The sequence below is a fragment of the Paroedura picta genome, chromosome 3 (genome assembly GCF_049243985.1).
Source record: "Paroedura picta isolate Pp20150507F chromosome 3, Ppicta_v3.0, whole genome shotgun sequence".
Lineage (NCBI taxonomy): Eukaryota > Metazoa > Chordata > Lepidosauria > Squamata > Gekkonidae > Paroedura > Paroedura picta.
This window is the reverse complement of record NC_135371.1, coordinates 114,748,857-114,754,614: the sequence shown is the minus strand read 5'-3', so window position 1 is coordinate 114,754,614 and position 5,758 is coordinate 114,748,857. Positions and strand designations below refer to the sequence as shown.

Below are 5,758 nucleotides of genomic sequence, written 5' to 3'. Positions count from 1 at the left end.
ACAAATGATTCTAGCATGAGGGGCGGTTTATGTGTAGTGGGTCTTTGTGTGGTTCCGGGTGCGTGGTTGTGCTTGGGTGCGGACAACCCCTTCCATCGGTGGCTAGACCTCCGGCAAGCGGAGTCGCCGTCCACCGTTCATTTTAAAAAACTGTGCGCTGACCATGCCAACGAACGTTCGCCAGTTACATGTCATTGATTTATGCTTTGGTTGGTGAATATTATTGGGGAACTGTCGCGTACCGCTGCACTTGCTCTCGGTTTCACACCGGCATTTGTTTGTGTAATGGCGGACATTTCACTAAAATGGCTCCCGCTGCATGTTCAAACTGCTCTTCCCGCGTGTGGACGAATCAGCGCATGCGAGAAGTCAAACAAAAGGCGCCAATCTGGCCATTAGGAGCAGATCCTGTTCCCGCGCGAGGAATTTTGAACGTGACATGTGACCTCATGTGGCCAATGTGCGTGTCCCCTACTGCCCTCCACCAATCAGGAGCCGGCTAGTCCCTTTGTCTTTGTGTGCGGGAAGGTATATGATCCGTAGCACCCTGCACCTCGCACCTCCATTTTGCTCAGCTACTAGCGAAAGCACCATGGAATCCTCTTCGCAAGCCTCGTCCGTCCCTGCAACCGGCCGTGGGCCAACTTGGAGGGACGCGGAGATCAGGGACCTGATTGCGATTTTCTCGGAAGAGAAAATCCAGGACGCCTTCCAGTCCTCTCACAGGAATAGGGAGGTCTTCGAGCAAGTGGCCATAAAGATGCGTGCCCTGGGCCACAACAGGACCGGCCTGGAATGCCGGTCCAAAACTAAGACAATGAGGGCGGAGTACATGCGTGCCGTGAACCATAACAAGGGTTCCGGCAACGAAAAGGTGACCTGCCCCTACTTTGAGGAGCAGCGCGCGCTGTACGGAGACGGGGAAGGAGCCGGCAGGCCGAAGCGCGTCGGGAGGAGCCTTAAGGTGGTTCGGAAGCCGGCTGCCCCGGTCGAGGAACCACCCGCTGAGGAGGATCCCGGCGAGGGCACCTCGTCTAGCTTTCGGCCTCCACCCCCCGTCCAGCAACGAGCCGCGGAATCGGTCACGCTGGACCTGATGGCCATCGCTCCTGGGGAGCCAGAGGAGGTTCCTGAGCAAACGCCCCTTGCCTCCGGTAAGTAATTTTCTTTTTATTTTATATTTCATTTTGAGCAAATGTGTGTTCTGACGTTTGGGCATCGTTTTCTCGTGTGTTCGTTGCAACGCATGCTATGCTAGGATGTTTGTGGATTGCTTTGGGTGGCTTTTTAAAACGGTTGTGTTTAACCAACAACCCAAACAGTTTTGCAGCATGCCTCAGCCATAGGCCTTCTGCAGTGCTCTAGCCACTACTTTGGGACCTTGCTGTGTGGTTTAGGTTGTATGCTTGCTCCTATTTCACTATTGTATGCCTTTTGTTCGTTGCAACGCATGCTATGCTTGGATGTTTGTGGATTGCTTTGGGTGGCTTTTTAAAACGGTTGTGTTTAACCAACAACCCAAACAGTTTTGCAGCATGCCTCAGCCATAGGCCTTCTGCAGTGCTCTAGCCACTACTTTGGGACCTTGCTGTGTGGTTCAGGTTGTATGCTTGCTCCTTTTTCACTATTTTCTGCTCTTGTCCACAGAGACACAGATGCCTGGGACGGTGGTCCTCGAGTCCCCTGCAGCGGTGGCAGAGGACAGTGATTCCGGGGCGTCAACAAATGTTGGTAAGTATCAGTTGCAATAAGGGGGGGGGGTTAACTGCTTTGTGCGTTTCTGTTTGTGCAGGGCAGCAGCACTGCTAAGAGACAGAAGAGAGTCCCTCAAAGTTGCTGCTTTAGGGTGTGAAGCTTGCTTTGCCACACTTTGGTCCTAAATCATGTTTTTTTTCCCTTTTTTCAGATTTCATACCCGGGACGCAGGAGGAGGAGGAGCGTGGGGTGGCTGGACCTCCTGCCGTGTGCAGGCGTATACAGATACAAGATGGTGAGCGTGCATGAACTGTTCCTTTCGAGCCATGGCTGCAGGACAATGTCTGTGTGCAATAACTGTGTGCTTCCTTTTCATTTTTGTACTCCCCTGGCATTGTTCTGAGTCTTGATTTAACATGTAACCAAGAAAGGCCACCATGGGCAAACAAACAATAACCATGTGCTCCCCTGGCATTGTTCTGAGTCTTGGTTTAACAATATGTAACCAAGAAAGGCCAACATGTGCACCAGGGTGGGTTTTGACTGTCTCGATGTTACTAACAGTTCTGTTTCTCTTTTTTTTTTGCCAACAGAGGTCCTTTCAGAAGACGACGAGCCAGCCGGCTCACCACCTAGGGGTGCTCTCCAAGCTGAGGAGAGGCTGGTGAGGGAACGCGGCAGGCTGCGGCGCGTCTCCGTCCTGACTAGTGTGGGAGAAAGGATCCTGGAGCACTGCCAGGAGGAGTCCAGGCGTGCCGCCGCAACAGACCAGGCGATGCTCTCCCTCGTGGCCCAGGAGGGCAAAAAATTCCGTGCCATCCTTAGAGACTCGAACCAATCACTACGCGAAAGCGTGGAGGAGGTTCAAATGATAAGGAGGCTGATGGAGAGGGCGGTCGCGGTTATGGAGGCGGCCACCCCTCCTCAGATTACAGTGCACGTCCCCCCACCCACACCCACACCTCCCCCACCACCTCCAGCACCCACCCCACCCACCCCGTCTCAGAATGCCTCGACCCAAACGAGAAGGAGGACTGTTCTCGGGAAGAGAGTCGTTAAACCCGCGGAGAAGTTCTCCCCCTCCTAGTTTGGGCCAGTTTGTCTAGTTATCTGTGTTTGCTGTTGTCTGTTAAATAAAGTTTATATTTTTGACTCTGTCTCTGTGTACCCTCTCTAGTGATTGTGCCTATTCTGGCACCGTTGTGTGGGTTGGAGGTTGGAGGGTGTTTTAAAGGTTAAAGGTGTTTTAGGAGTTTGGGGTGAAAGGTGTGCGAGTGTAAGGAGTCACACTGGAGTCTTTTTCAGGAAATTTACAACAACATTTTATTTTCAAAAACAGTTCAACAGGGGAAAAAAATAAGGGAATGCAACTTGGACCCCCCCACCACCACCCCCACCCTCCAAGAAAGCCAACTTTTTTTTAACAAATTCATATATTTAACAGGGATAGAAAAATGGGCAATGTAACTAGGAACCCCCCCAACACCCCCCACCCCAAAACACAAACAGAAAACAAAACTCAGGTCCCACTGCTCCCCTCCCCAGCCCCTTCCATCTCCCTCACTCTCCTGCACAACCGTCCCATGGTCCCCCTGACTTTGCGGCGGAAGAGGTCTTCGTCCTCCTTCTTCTTAACTGTGTGGGGAGGGAGAAAAAGTACACATTAGTGCCACACATATTTTCCAATTTTTTAAGTTTACATGCATACACTTTTTAGTGACCTTAGCCACAGTGTGAGAAGAGTTGGGCAGTGGGGAACATAACCTACGTTCTTCCGCCTCCCTCTGCTGCCTTTGCTGCTCAATCTCCCCTTTCAGCTCTGCCACTTCAGCCTCTAAGGAAGTAACCCTGGCCTCCATGGCACGCAGCCTTGCCTCCATAGTTTCTGCTATAGAAATCAAACAAAGAATTTGATCACACTTCAAATGGAAGCATCACATCAGGCTCCCATATGGCTCCATGGGGGTACACACACATGGGTCTCCCTCACAGACATAAAACTCTCACCTGCAGCCTGTCCTGAGGTGGAAGGTCCCTCTTCCTCCCCCTCCTCACGCTCAGGTGCTTTTGCCAGCTTGGATGGTGATTGTGTGGCTGGACAAAGAAAAAGACAAATCATAAGTAAAAGCACACAAACCAGAGATGAAACACAGCTGGTGGACACACCACAGTTAGAGTCTAAGCGCATAACCAAAGTGGTTCTACAGTACTGGCGGGCTAAGTCAGAGGGGGTTGACAGCATCTAAATACTTTATCGAATTTCATTGGGGACAGTAGGGGAAAGAGGCAGCTAGTCATTCCATGCATGTTTAAGGGCAAAACACAACGAGGGCAGCACTCACCCATATGCCTCCTCATTTCCAGGGGGGGCTTCCCAGCCTTCTCCCATATTTTCACCATCTGGTCGTGGAAGACCGTTCTCCCACTTGGCTGCGGGATCCCCCCCCACTGTTCCAGACTGTTGAGGAAGTCCAGCTTCACTCGCTTAAATTTTGTCCGGACCTGCTCCCAGGTCCGGACATAGCCCCTCTCCCTCAGCTTTGATGCCAACACCAGGTAAGCACCCTTGGTGTGGCAGTGGGTGCTGGCCATAAGGCGGCCAACACTTTTCGATTGGAGCACAAGCTCCAGAAGTGCCTCAGCCTCGGCGCGCTGCCAGAAGGAGCCTTTCCGTGGCTTCGGCATCTTCGGAATGACGGTTAGGGAACGAACGTGCGTTGCTCCGATCGACCACCCCTATTTTAAATGTATCAAAGCTGCCCACCAATAAAATTATTCCTTGGAACATAAGTGGATTGATCCTCCGGTTTGACAGGGGTCGCCAATACTTCCTGGCTACCCGCCTCCCCGAACTTTCCCCGTTCAGCGCTTCCGTATTGTGTTTGTCAATTTCAGTGGGGAGTTAGCATTTAGGGCTGTCAAAGTGCTTTTGGACCAGAGAATCCCCGTTTTTTTGCTGGCTAAGTACACAAACCGCACAAGACAAGGTTAAACAAAGAACACAAAACTTTATTCAACAACAGAGTAGGAAAAACAATTAAACACGCCTCCTGTTTCTGTAGATGTGGGTGGCTATGGCGTCCCGAACCTTGCACCCCTCAGCATAGATCCTTTTTATCCTTGCTTCAGGGATGTCTTGTGTGTCCTCAAGGACTACAGGATCAGGTTCATCCACAGGGAAGGGGATGTTATGTCCCTTGTCCTCGCATATGTTGTGCAAAATGACACACGCGATGATCAGCGGAGTCACATTGTCTATATGCACATGGAGTCGGGACATCAGGCAACGGAACCGGGACTTCAAACGTCCAAAGGCACGCTCCACTACATTCCTTGCCCGGGAGTGACTGAGGTTGTAGTGGCTCTGCACGTCTGTCCTTGGCCGCTTGTAGGGAGTCATGAGCCAGCGTCGTAATGGGTAGGCTCCATCCCCGAGCACCAACGCCGGAACACGCACGCCCTCAATGGTGGCGGTGGGGTTTCCTGGAACAAAGACCCCTTCGTCCATGGCTTTCCTGAGGTTGGATTCCCTGAAAACAAGGGCATCATGCCTCCTGCCACTCCACCCCACCTCGGCATCGATAAACCGGCCGGAGAAGTCCACAGTTCCTTGCAGGAGAACAGAACAAAAGTCCTTCCTGTTCCCGTACTCCTTTATGCTTCCCCCGGGGGCACGGATAGGGATGTGGCTTCCATCGACGGCCGCAAAACAATGCGGGAATCCAAGCCTGGCAAACCCGTCCATACTCTGGAATAAGGGAAAGAAAAGAATATAAGCCATGGCATGTCAGCGTGGGGTGTATCGCGTCTTCGTTGCTGACCTGTCAAACAAGAAAAAAAATTTAAAGGGCAAAGGGGATAGAATGACACTCACCGCTCCAAGCCGGTCTCCGAGGCACACGACTTTGCTGAACAATTCCACCTCCATGGCGAGGCAGAACTCCTTAAGGATATCGCCAACCGTAGTGACTCCGAGTCCGAATTGCTGGGCTACTGTCCGGAAGTACTGAGGGGTGGCCAAGTACCACAATGCGACCGCCACCCTTTTTTCCACTGGCACGGG

The 5,758-nt window shown here is 52.0% G+C and overlaps 1 long non-coding RNA gene across 1 annotated transcript; it reads right to left on the bottom strand.

Annotated features, from left to right (window-relative positions):
• Positions 1-3,222: 3,222 nt before the first annotated feature.
• LOC143831296 (uncharacterized) lies at positions 3,223-3,915 on the bottom strand. The gene is made up of 3 exons (XR_013228801.1): positions 3,703-3,915; positions 3,464-3,583; positions 3,223-3,330 (listed from the first exon to the last, which is right to left on the bottom strand). It is a non-coding gene; the product is annotated as an uncharacterized LOC143831296 (long non-coding RNA).
• Positions 3,916-5,758: the final 1,843 nt, after the last annotated feature.